Source organism: Balaenoptera musculus, chromosome 1, assembly GCF_009873245.2.
Source record: "Balaenoptera musculus isolate JJ_BM4_2016_0621 chromosome 1, mBalMus1.pri.v3, whole genome shotgun sequence".
Taxonomy (NCBI): Eukaryota; Metazoa; Chordata; class Mammalia; order Artiodactyla; family Balaenopteridae; genus Balaenoptera; species Balaenoptera musculus.
In genome coordinates, this window is record NC_045785.1 from 89,222,459 (window position 1) to 89,236,589 (window position 14,131).

A 14,131-nucleotide genomic window follows, 5' to 3' on the forward strand; every position below is an offset into this window, starting at 1 on the left:
TTTGCTAGAAAATAAATACTATCACATCTCTACCTTTCAAAACTTTCAGTTTAAAATTTTAGCATAGCATTCAAAGCTCTTTATAATCCACTTCTAACCTCAATACTGGCCCTAACTATTTCATTCTAGTATCCTATCACATTTGCTTCCATTCAACAAACATTCATTGAGTGTTGGTTTTGAGCTAGCCCTTTATTAGGTAAAAAGATTATAAAGACCCTGCAGAGTAATGGGGAATAAAGAAGTAATTATAATAAATGGGGAGGGAATTAATTTGTAGAACCTTTATGTATCAGGCACCATTCTCCTCACATTTTATTTACTCTTTGCCTAGCACGTGGCATAGATAGCCCTCTCCTTGTTTGACAGATGTAGAAACTGAAGTCCAGAATGGTTAAATATTTAAACCAAGATTCTACAGCTGGGATGGCAGTACTATAACTGAGATTCAGAATCAGGACTGTCTGCCTCCAAAACTCAAGGTTTTTCAACTATACCAGTGGTTTTCAAAACTTTTCTTTCCTGTCAAGTAACTTATTATTGAAATGAAAATAAACCAAATAGATCAAAGTTGACATGAAAATAAACCAAATAGATAAAAAAAGAACTGCTCTGATGAATCAGAGTGTGAAGCCTAGAGCCCCTTCCTTCCTGAATCCCTGGGTCTCTGTGAAGGGGCAGCACAGAACTCAATTTGAAAACCAGTAAACTTCACAATGCTACCTATCTTTGGTTTGATCTTTAAACGGTGTTGGAAGTGCAACAGTATAGGGTGGATTTCACTAGTACCTGCTAAAGACTGCTTTGAGCTGTAATAAACATCATTCTGTAGTTCATGAAGAATATCTATTCCATTATCTTATATACAAACACGTGGAGGAAAAACTATTACAAATGTCATGGTTAACAGCTTGGGCTCTGCTACTTACTTGCCTTACGATCCAGAGCAAGATTCTTGACTATCCTATGCTTCAATTTCCTTAGCTGATCGTGTAAAGTTGTGGGCAGGGTTAGGTATATTAATGCACATAAAGTACATTGCCTGGAATATATCAAGAGTTCAGTAAGTGTTAACTATAATTATATGTGTGTTCACATGTGTGTGTGTGTACATATACATACATGCACTTACATGGGTAGAACTTTCAGAAGATTCTCAGAGTATACAAAATATATGGATTTTGAAAATGCAATGAAAATCTGATTTGTACTCTTAAATAGAAGCAACTATTTTTTTTCCAAATGAAAATGTGGACTTTTATTATTACTTTTACTTTAGTTTAAAAAAAGTGAAGAAATTGCATCATCCAATCTGTCCTTTTACTCTCTTATAACTTGGAGAGGCTTATTTTATTTATCTATTTATTTATTTAACTTATTTATTTTTAAAAATTTCTTTATTTTTGGCTGCATTGGGTCTTCGTTGCTGCACGTGGGCTTTCTCTAGGTGCGGCGAGCCGGGGCTACTCTTTGTTGTGGTGCGTGGGCTTCTCATTGCAGTGGCTTCTCTTGTTGCGGAGCACTGGCTCTAGGCGCAGTTGGCTTCAGTAGTTGTGGCACACGTGCTCAGTAGTTGTGGCTCGTGGGCTCTAGAGTGCAGGCTCAGTAGTTGTGGCTAACGGGCTTAGTTGCTCCGCAGCATGTGGGATCTTCCCGGACCAGGGATCGAACCCGTGTCCCCTGTATTGACAGGCGGATTCTTAACCACTGGGCCACTAGGGAAGCCTTGCTTATTTTATTCATAATAATTCATTTTCTAGAAGGAAATAACCTATCCAGCTTCTATAACTCTGTATATAAATGGCTGTTTTGTATTAATTCAACAAAGAAAATAAGAATAATAGCTGTCATACGTAAAATACCTGTGTGCCGGGCAATTTTAAGCACTTTACTCAATTGTCTCATGTATCCTCATAACAATTCTATGAAGGGGAAATCATTTCTCCTGTTTTACAAATGAGGAAAAGGAAGTGGAGAGAATTAAAGACACTGCCCAGGTCATATGACTAAGAAGTGCAGAGCCAGTTCTGTCTCAAGCCTTGCCTTTCCAGCCATGCTTCTCTTCACTCCTTGTGGTTTAGGACCCAGTGCTGCTTTGTGAGGGGAGCCTGAAACTGCTCTGAGATCAGCACTTGATCATTAGTTACCAAATATGGCTAATGATTAAATCTTCTAAGAACCCAAATGTCCATAAACAAAATGCGATATACCCATACAACGAAATATTGTTTGGTTATAAAAAAGGAATGAAGTACTAATATATACAACAATTTGGTTAGACCTTGAAAACATTTTGCTAAGGGAAAGAAGCCAGTCATACAAGATCACAGATTGTATGAATCCACTTGTATGAAAGTCCAGTATAGGGACATCTATAGAGTCAGGAATGATGGAGACGGGAGGATAGTAGGAGAATAGCTGAAGAGTTTTCTTAGAGATGATAAAAATGGTCTAAGATTGACAGTAATGATGATCACACATATCTGTGAATACACTAAAAAACCATCGAAATGTATTCTTAAATAGGTAAATGGTAAGTCAATTACATCTCAATGAAGCTGCTTTAAAAAAATCCTCTGGGGAACTTTTAAAAAAATTCTGATTCTTATGTTCTGCTTCACCCTACCTCCAGAACCCCACCTCTAAGATTCCCATTCAATAAATCTAGGCTGGTTCTCTGGAAACCTGTATTTTGTCAAAGGTGTCTTGAGTGATTCTGGTGATAATCTATGTTTGAATACTTCACTGTTTTTGATAAGGGTTACACCAGCCAAGAACAAACCTGGTGGAATACCAAGTAGCTCAGAGTAGGCCAAAGCCACTGAAAATACCAAATACCAAAAAATTTGCCTGGATACCTTTTGTCTAAGAGTAAAGTAACTTCCAATGAAATCTGAAAGAATACTGTTTTTTCAGAACATCTTCAGATTCTTGTACAGCAATTTTTTTTACTTCTTACACTATTTTGGTGATCTCCTTTTCTCCCTTATAAATAAATTGCAAGCGTTCTTCCTCAGTTGCCTTTTCCTTTTTCTAACATAGCAAGTTTGTTAATAAGAGTGCCCTATTTCTGAGGGGTGGAGGTGAGGAGCGAAAACAATTATTTAATATAGAGAAAACATGTTAAACCCAGAAGAAGGAAATATAATAAGAAAGAAGTGATAGGCAGAAGTTCAAGGTCTGAAATTTTACATTTTAATGATAGTTTAGTGAAACGACCAGAAAATGCATTTAACAAATTGACACTAAACTGGAAGGGATGAAATAAATGAGCTTCTAACCAATGTTTAACCATATTTCATGATTATATATATTTAACCAGGTGCATTTCTGGGGGGATTTCTATTCAAATTGGGCCTCTGAAAAGACTACATTTTATTACTCTAAAGTTACAAATACATTTCAGTTTCTTTAGAATGTGATATGCTTTGCTGACTAAGAAGCATTACCTCTTCGTAGAGGTCCAATGCTATAATTTGACCCCTCTGGCAAATTAAATACAATTATGCAAACTACCGGGATTTAGGCATAATCTAATTAGTACAGTACATATGCAGCAGAAAATAATTTCCCTGGTTGAAAACTATATTGTCTTATTTCATGTTTGAACTATGTTTTAGAAAAACATTTTACTATGTAAGCAAGATTTTGTTATCTAATATATTCTATTTGCTCAGCTCCATAATGGACATGTTTAGAAAAATAAAGCCAAAATTGGAATCTTCAAGTGATGACATATTTTTTCAGAAATTTATAATTCCAAAACCGGATATTCCATGAAACTAGGAAGAGAATTCAAGTGGAAATGATTGCTTTTCTCTAATAAAGTGTAAATGAACACTACTATAACTTTTCTCTTTATATAGCCAAGATCAATGTCAAGTATGATTTAATGGAGATAATTTGGTTCATTTAAACATAAAAGTTTAGGAGTTTAAAATTGACCTGGATTAAATTCATACCAATAAAATCCAGTCACACACTTTCTGAATGGTATTTATAATCATGAGATTGAGTGCACTCTTTTAAATATGTGAACCCCATTAGCATTAATCAGTATTACATGTATGCACTGAGCAGAAATCAGGAAAGATTTTTTTAGAGCCCCTTACCAAAGAAACTAAAGAAATTATCTCTCTTATACAGAGAAAAAAGAAGCTTTTATTTTCTTTTTCTTTCTTCCTACAAAAGTGAATTTCATATGTAAGAGAAGTTCTGGCTAATAGCATTGGATATTGGTCTTTTATATAAAGAAAATAAATGTACGGGTATATCAAGGCCTCCAGTGTGCTATTGTCATTTCCAAATGTGTGAACGCAGTCTTTGCTCATTTATTCCTTAGCTTCTCCGGGAGACTGCCAACAGGTATGCCAGTTCTCAAGCTGTATTGCACAAGGATTTGCAGCCCACAAAAATCTGGCCTTTTTTTCATAGGTAATGTCAAGGTCATAAAAGCCCCTAAAGAGCTGTTAGGGAATAACAACTTTTAAAAAGCAGCGGCCTGTGTTAGCTCTTTGTTTCTATGTTAGCAGAGAAATGATCAGTTTGGCAGATAAAGAGGAAAAAAAGTGTTGTTAATTCTAACACTATCTTTCCCAATCTGCTTATAAACCCGTAGTGACAAGTATATTCCTGAGAAATAAAATCGCATAAGCTGTATTTGTGTTGTGAGTATATGTAAAGGCGCTAATAAATAAACACATTTCTAAGTGATGTTACCAGTTATTTTCATTATGCCGGGAGTTTCCCCACCGTGGGCCGCAGAACCTTGTGATGGGGAGGGTGGCACAGAGTCATAGCAAAGAAGCAGGAGTGGGGTAGGCAATAATCCATATGTACATGTAGATTTTCTTAATCAAGTGTTATTAAAAGTGCAACCACTGAAGTGTGATAGGGGAGGGCCCGCAAACATTTTACATTAGAAACAAAAGTAAATCATCTCATAATTTGTATCTGCTTCAAAAATAATATGGGGTGGCATAAGCAGGTGGGTTATAGATGAAATAAGATTGGTCATGAGTTGATAATTGTTATACATGGAGATTTAGACTAGCTTTCCTTTTAACTTTATGTTTTTTGAAATTTTCCCTTATGATAAGCTTAAAAATTATCCTACTCAAAGAGGCTAGGAACCACTGCTTTATATTAAATTGTCAAGTAATTTTGCTTAAAACTTCTTCCATTAGATACTCAAGCTGTTAAAAGCGATTAAAATGGATTACTAAAGACTATATAAGCGATACATTGTCAATCACTTATTTAATATGGGGGTGCCCAGATCTACTGTTTTTACACTTAACCTAATCTTTATCTCACGGCAAAAATTAAACGGGGAAAACATAGCATTCAAACACCTGTAATGCGTTATAGGATGTATTGATTGGAAGAAACCTAAAACTTAAAGTGCATTTCTCACTGTTACTTGTTAAGCCCTTTTTCCTTCCTCCCTCCCCCTCTCTGTTTTCCTCTAATGCAGCTATGTTTACCCAAAGTTTGAAGATAATGACCTATTTCAAAATTTAAGTGGTTACAAATTAGAATGCATCCCTTTGGTCTGTTACAACCAATCCGTCTTCGGCAACTGTTCTACTTTTCTTTAGCCTTGGCAAGCTATTCAGAACATTTCCTTCTTTTCATTCTGATGCTGGGTGATTGTTTGGTGCTGATACGACATTGGCTTTTCCCATAATTTAGCTTAGAGTGTTTTACACTCGGGAGTTTCAATGTGTTTTTAGATTGTAAAGGTTTTTCTGAACACTTTTGGAGCAGAACTCCATGTTCTAATAGCCCCAGCAAAGTTGTTTTAATTACTTTTATCCCTGAATTTTCATTAAAATTTGACTCCATTTTAACTTTGGTGGTTTATTGTCACTTTGTCCCAAAGATAAATTAAAACATGCAAAGAGATGGTCATTTCCTGTGTTATGTGTTGCTGTTCCTGTGTACAACGTCAGCCTATTTTATTTAGGTATATGCCATTCCATGAGGGTAAGTAACTTCCTGATTAGTCATTAGGAGCAACTCCTGGAAAACTAATATAATCCTACATGTCAGCCATGTGTGTTATGCTGGGGGGGGGGTCAAGGATTATGTGATCATGTGTATGGGTGTGCCGTTATTATATAAGAGAATTATCATTTATCACAGTGTGGCTTAATAGTGTTATATGACATCAGCTTCCCAAATTCTTATTTCTTCCTTGATATGCATTATGAGCAGGCGAGTAGGTTTTAAGATGTAGTTGTAGAAGAACCAGGCAGACAACTGTAGGAGGTGTTGGCTGAGACACAAATATTTCAGAAGGTTATGTTTCCTTTAGTAAAAAATTGCTATGATTTTGTACTCTCGGGATACAATCTTCTGCCTTCTTCAGATTTTAGAAATATCTGCATTTCCTGTACAAAATTTAGACAAACAATATGTTCATGTAGCATAGTGGTCTTTAAACTTTCCTATTCACATACAGACTAATAGAATATTGAAGAAGTATGTGTCCGTCTTGCACATTGTTACAGCTGAAAATTTTTACTGTAAGTGCAAATAGTTGCAGAGGATATAATTTCTCTCATGTAAATATTTTACTTAAAAATTAAAATGTGTACTTTTGTAATAGTAACTAATGTGATCTAAATAGCATAGCAATTTAACACTCCTACCATCCATTTAAAAATAAATCATTAAGCTTTCTTTACAAATATGTACATCATTTTTCCCCTTAAACTTATGTTTCCATTCCACTTCGTCCATGGAATTTTATTCTAATAAAATATATGTCTATTCTCAAACATCGTTTATTAATGACCTTCTCGTGTTTCACTTCAACAAAAATATTTATATAAATTGAACTTTAAAATTTAAAAAATTTCCTGTAAACATGAGGTCCAAACTTCTCTAGAATAAGTCACCATTACAGTTACTATTAATATAAGTTGATTTTTAAAAGTTGGTTAAAAAAAATTACACGATTTGAATGGATAAAGAAGATGTAGTACATATATACAATGGAATATTACTCAGCAATAAAAAGAAATGAAATTGAGTCATTTGTAGTGAGGTGGATGGACCTAGAGTCTGTCATACAGAGTGAAGTAAGTCAGAAAGAGAAAAACAAATACTGTATGTTAACACATATATATGGAATCTAAAAAAAAAAAGGTTCTGAAAAACCTAGGGGCAGGACAGAAATAAAGATGCAGACATAGAGAATGGACTTGAGGACACAGGGAGGGGGAAGGGTAAGCTGGGACGAAGTGAGAGAGTGGCATGGACATATATACACTACCAAATGTAAAATAGATAGCTAGTGGGAAGCAGCCACATAGCACAGGGAGATCAGCTTGGTGCTTTGTGTCCACCTAGAGGGGTGGGATAACAAGGGTGGGAGGGAGACACAAGAGGGAGGAGACGTGGGGACATATGTATATGTATAGCTGATTCACTTTGTTATAAAGCAGAAACGAACACACCATTGTAAAGCAATTATACTCCAATAAAGATGTTTTTAAAAAAAATTCCACGATTTGACTTAACAGTAAACACAATTTTTTAAAAAAGTCTTTATTGGAGTATAATTGCTTTACAATGTCATGTTAGTTTCTGCTGTATAACAAAGTGAATCAGCTATATGTATACATATATCCCCATATCCCCTACCTCGTACGCCTCCCTTCCACCCTCCCTATCCCACCCCTCTAAGTGGTCACAAACCACGAGCTGATCTCCCTGTGCTAAGCAGCTGCTTCCCACTAGCTATCTATTTTACATTTGGTAGTGTACATATGTCCATGCCACTCTCTCACTTCATTCCAGTTTCCCCTCCCCACCCACCCCGAGTCCTCATCTTTACTCCTGTCCTGCCACTAGGCTCATCAGAACCATTTTTTTTTTTAGATTCCATGTATATGTGTTAGCCTACAGTATTTGTTTTTCTCTTTCTGACTTACTTCACTCTGTATGACAGACTCTAGGTCCATCCACCTCACTACAAATAACTCAGTTTCATTTCTCTTTATGGCTGAGTAATATTCCATTGTATATATGTGCCACATCTTCTTTATCCATTCATCTGTCGATGGACATTTAGGTTGCTTCCATGTCCTGGCTATTGTAAACAGTGCTGCAATGAACGTTGTGGTACATGTCTCTTTTTGAATTATGGTTTTCCCAGGGTATATGCCCAGTAGTGGGATTGTTAGGTCATATGGTAGTTCTATTTTTAGATTTTTAAGGAAACTCCATACTGTTCTCCATAGTGGCTATACCAATTTGCATTCCCACCAACAGTGCAAGAGGGTTCCTTTTTCTCCACACCCTTTCCGGCATTTATTGTTTGTAGATTTTTTTGATGTTGGCCATTCTGACAGGTGTGAGGTGATACCTCATTGTGGTTTTGATTTGCATTTCTCTAATGATTAGTGATGTTGAGATCCTTTCATGTGTCTGTTGGCAATCTGTGTTATCTTCTTTGGAGAAATGTCTGTTTAGGTCTTCCACCCATTTTTGGATTGGATTGTTTGTTTTTTGATATTGAGCTGCATGAGCTGCTTGTATATTTTGGAGATTAATCCTTTGTCAGTTGCTTCTTTTGCAAATATTTTCTCCCATTCTGAGGGTTGTCTTTTCGTCTTGTTTATGGTTTCCTTTGCTGGGCAAAAGCTTTTCAGTTTCATTAGGTCCCATTTGTTTATTTTTGTTTTTATTTCCATTTCTCTAAGAGGTGGGTCAAAAAGGATCTTGCTGTGATTTATGTCATAGAGTGATCTGCCTATGTTTTCCTCTAAGAGTTTGATAGTGTCTGGACTTACATTTAGGTCTTTAATCCATTTTGAGTTTATTTTTGTGTATGGTGTTAGGGAGTGTTTTATTTTCATTCTTTTACATGTAGCTGTCCAGTTTTCCCAGCACCACTTATTGAAGAGGCTGTCTTTTCTCCATTGTATATTCTTGCCTCCTTTGTCAAAGATAAGGTGACCATATATGTGTGGATTATCTCTGGGCTTTCTATCCTGTTCCATTGATCTATATTTCTGTTTTGGTGCCAGTACCATACTGTCTTGATTACTGTAGCTTTGTAGTGTAGTCTGAAGTCAGGGAGCCTGATTCCTCCAGCTCCGTTTTTCTGTCTCAATGTTGCTTTGGCTATTTGGGGTCTTTTGTGTGTCCATACAAATTGTAAAATTTTTTGTTCTAGTTCTGTGTAAAATGCCATTGGTAGTTTGATTGGAATTGCATTGAATCTGTAGATTGCTTTGGGTAATATAGTCATTTTCACAATGCTGATTCTTCCAATCCAAGAACATGGTATATCTCTCCATCTGTTTGTATGGTCTTTGACTTCTTTCATCAGTGTCTTTAGTTTTCTGCATACAGGCCTTTTGTCTCCTTAGGTAGGTTTATTCCTAGGTATTTTATTCTTTTTGTTACAATGGTAAATGAGAGTGGTTCCTTAATTTCTCTTTCAGATTTTTCATTGTTAGTGTATAGGAATGCAAGAGATTTCTGTGCATTAATTTTGTATCCTGATAATTTACCAAATTCATTGATTAGCTCTAGTAGTTTTCTGGTAGCACCTTTAGTATTCTCTATGTATAGTATCATGTCATCTGCAAATAGTGAGTTTTACTTCTTCTCCTCTGATTTGTATTCCTTTTATTTCTTTTTCTTCTCTGATTGCTGTAGCTAGGACTTCCAAAACTACGTTGAATAATAGTGGTGAGAGTGGGCACCCTTGTCTTTTTCCTGATCTTAGAGGAAATAGTTTCAGCTTTTCACCGTTGAGAGTGATGTTGGCTGAGGGTTTGTCATATATGGCCTTTACTATGTTGAGGTAGGTTCCCTCTATGCCTACTTTCTGGAGAGTTTTTATCATAAATGGGTGTTGAATTTTGTCAAAAGCTTTTTCTGCATCTATTGAGTTGATCATATGGTTTTTATCCTTCTGTTTGTTAATATGGTGTATCACATTGATTGGTTTGCAAATATTGAAGAATCCTTGCATTCTTGGGAGTAAATATAATTTTATTAGAAATGCATCTCAATGAGATAAATGTGAAGTGAATTAGGCTTTAAAATCTTTTTAAATTTCTGCTTATTTTTTCTTTTGTTTTGGGGCTTTTGTTTTACAATTAGTTTGTGTATCTATTGATGAATAGTTATTGCTTTTTGCTGGAAGGAGACAGGTTCAACATCAATAAAATCTCTAGTTTTTATTTTTATGGATGCATTTCCTAAGAAGTCTTAGGCATACACTTAAGTAGATAGCTCTGCAAGGAGGGCTTTTTGGTTTTTTTTTTTAATGAAAGCTTACTTAAACTCTTTTCATTGCTTCTGAGTTATATGCCCAAATTGCTCTCTAATCTTTCACTGAAAAATAATTTGGAGATTTATCAGAGAACAACTTAATGAAGTTTCATACTTGACCATTACTTCCCACTGCCTTTCTTCTAGGACCACTTAGGTGAGAAATGAGTTCTCAAAAGGTTCACCAAGACCTCTGGGATCCCATCATCCCATCAGCCTGAGTGCAGCTCCTGTTACTGTTGCTTCTCTGACCAGCCAGTCAGTAGGTGGTCAGCAGACAATATACCCTTAGCCTGGCTCCTCCAACTGGAGAAGCAACCTTGCTTCCAGGTGACTTGGTGAGTGGAGGTCAAGCCCCAGATATTGTTTCTAGTGTGGAGGCACATTCTTCATGTCCTTTCTTCATCTGTAAATTGTGGATACTGTTAATATCTACCTGATTCAAGGTTCAGTTGAGAAGACACATGTGAAACTTCTTCCCAAGAACCTTCTTAGGAAACATAAAATACTACATAAACATTAGTTGATCCATGCGGAGGGTATTTGAACACCATCAGTTCCAGCCCTCTTGGTCTCTTTATCAGGCAAACTGGCTCTGCTGACAGAGCATGGATGCTAAGAAACATACAAAAATGCAGCCATTTGGACCAACTGCTGAATCTTGTTCTCCAGCCACTTGGTTTCCTAGCAAGGATCTCACTAACCAACTTAGGGCCCCTTCTTTGGTGAACATTTGGACACCGAGAGGTATTTCTCTCAGCAGTCTCTCCTTAGATAGCCTTTGATGCTTTCCCTCACATTCCACACATTATATAGTGTTGAGCAAGAAGCACTCCCATCTTCTTCCTTGGTCTCTTGCAGGCTGGACTTATCCCAGCCAACCACTCACTGGAAGGCTGATAGGATAAATATGTATGCCACCAGATATAAAATGAAGAAGAAAATTTAAGTAAATTATCCTGTTCAGTAAATACACTAGATAAAATTAAGACTTAAGGAAAACTTTTAACAACCAGTTGTGTGCAACTGTCTTTGGGTATTAATGGCTTACTTTTATTTAAATAAAAATGTCAATTACCAATATTTCCATGGTGAAAAATTAGACAAAGAATCAGATAATTCTTAGAGCCTTTATTGAATCTTTCTCTATTTTTTCTTTGTTTCAAAATTCACTTTGATTTATTGGCCAGAATTCTACCTCAGATTGATACTACACAACAACTATTGCAGTAAATTCAGTTGTGTGATAGTGACTAAAAAATTCCTTTGCACACTCCAGGGTCAGTCAGTTTGTACCTTGAAGATAGGATTTGATAACATTTAATACTGGATCTCTTGATACAAAGGTTGAGAAAAGTTTACTGTATTAGTTGCCATTTACTGTCACCCTACTGAGAGGGTGACACTAGTGTTTATTAAGTATGAGGCACTTTGTGAATCTGAAGCACTCCTCAAAAGTGAGGCTTATTCTCTGTAGAAAAAGTGAAGCTATCCATCAGTGGAAGCAGCCCATAACTTTTACCTGCTCACTAATCCAAGTCTAGTAAATTTCTTTGTACTTGGGTCAGAGGGAGCTGTGACATCCAGACATTGACAAAGAAATGAGCAAGGAGTATAGGGAATAATATGTTAGGAGACTAGATGTAATTAAATATAGGTAGCTCCAAATTAACTAGTACAGTGCTAAGAATTTTGTGGATACTCAATTAATATTTGTTGATTAGGCCATTAAACATCCTTGCTTTCCTCAAATCTTTGCAAACAGCACATTTGAGTTTGTCTGGGTTCTGAAGTTCATCTCAAAATATTTTCTCTGAACACAAGGAAATACATTCTGAGGTCTTTCGAGACTGAGAACTTGTAAGCTGTTTTGTTTTGTTTTGTTTTACATCTATAGACTCCCTAGATAACTTTTTCAAAAATCTATAGATATTCTTTCACTTAAAATTTTTTTTATTGTGGTAAAATATGTATCACATTAAATTTACCACTTTAACCATTTTTAAGTGTACAATTCAGTGGCATTAAGTACATTCACAATGTTGTGTTGCTTTTTTGCCAGCTGAATAGAATTCCTAATGTGCCTGTGACAGAGGTGGATGAAGTATTAGCTAAGAAACAATTGTAGTCAGCTTGAAGAACATTTCATAATCACAGAATACTTATTAGAGGACACAAATATATACAACATGTGAATTGAGTAGATCCTGAATACCATCCCACAGAGTCAGGAAAGCCCCGTAACTGTTGTGCAATGTGCAGCATCAGATCTTCATTGGAACAGGATTGTCTTATGTCAGGCCAACAAAAACTTGGCATTGATGCATAATTAATGAACTGGGAAATGGATTAACGAGATTTCTCTCTAATTAGTGTTTTCCCAATATTTGGTGTGAAAGCAAAGCTGCATTAATTAGTAGAGTGGGTGTTTTTTGTGTGTGCGTTTGTGTGATTGTGTGTGGATGTTGTGTGTCTGTGGTCGTAGCCTGACATATTTCATTTGCAATGTTTTTCTTTCTCTGCTCTTATGTTTCTTCCTCATTTTCACCCCCTCATCACTCCTTTTGTTCCTCTCAGGACCGCCATTACGTTTTTGTATGTGGATGGGGGAGGAGTGACAGATTGAATGATTCGATTTTTTGATGGATGTCAGCATACATGAATTAATCAATATTTCATAATCTAGGTGGTGAAAGCCCCTCCCTTTCTTAGAGCTAAGAGGACATTATGCTGTGTGTGTGCAGATTAACTACCGTTAATGTTAATTAAATCATGCAGGCAAAGCCCCTTTCTTGAGTTGATAACATGCTCTAGTGTACATCATTGTCAATTGTACATCAACTCTTAATCATCTTGGAAAGCAGGAGAGATAAATCCCCCTGCTGAGCAAAAGCACCTCACGTAGGGATTATTGAACACCTTAGGATCTGAACTTAAAATCTTTCTTTCTCTTCAAACTTATTCTACTATTGTTAATTAAGTCAAAAATTCCCCCAGGAAATGAAAGAATATGTGTGTGTCTGTGTTTGTATAAGGGGGGGGAGGGCTGGACGGTGGGCCGGGATGAGGCGAAGATAAAGAAACATGGAAGGCTAAAAGGAAGAATATTTTTGCATTCATATTTTAGGGCTATAAAAGTATGTAGTTCATTTTTCCAAAATGTTGTATTTGAATATATGTCTTTGCAGATATAAGATCTTCCATTTGGTATATAGTTCTGATAGTTTTAGTTCTGGTCATGAAATAGCCATTGTTGAAAGATTTACTTCTTACTTGGCTAAATATTTCTTCACTCCACAGATATTCATGAAATGTATTATGTGCCAGGTAGTGGCTTGCTACAAAGATAATTAAGGTTAAGTTTTTGCCATCAAGGAGCTCCCTGATTAGTGGGAGAGACTGACACATAAATAGGTATTTAAAAATGTATGATCAAGTAGTTCAGTTTGCTAGAGCTTAAATTCAAGCTAGAGAATGATGAAAGGTAAGGCTGGAGAGCTAAGGAAAGGCCATTTCATGGAAATCTTTGTGTTCCACGTTGCACTGGTCAGGATAAGAACTGCTGTCACCTACAATGGTTTGAAATGCTGGAAGTGGTGTTCTCACTCTCGGAACAGTTTAGTTCAAGCATTCCACACCCTGGCTCTATCCAGGACACTGAATCTTCTACTAGCATGTTCCACATCTGTCAACAGACTGCAGAAGAGAGGGGGGAGTTAGGCCTGGGCCCACCTTGGGGTGACATACTTCACTTCTCCCCATGGTGATCAGATGCCCCAATTTATGCCTGAATTCCTAGAACAACAATTAATAGTGTCTTCTTGCACTCTCA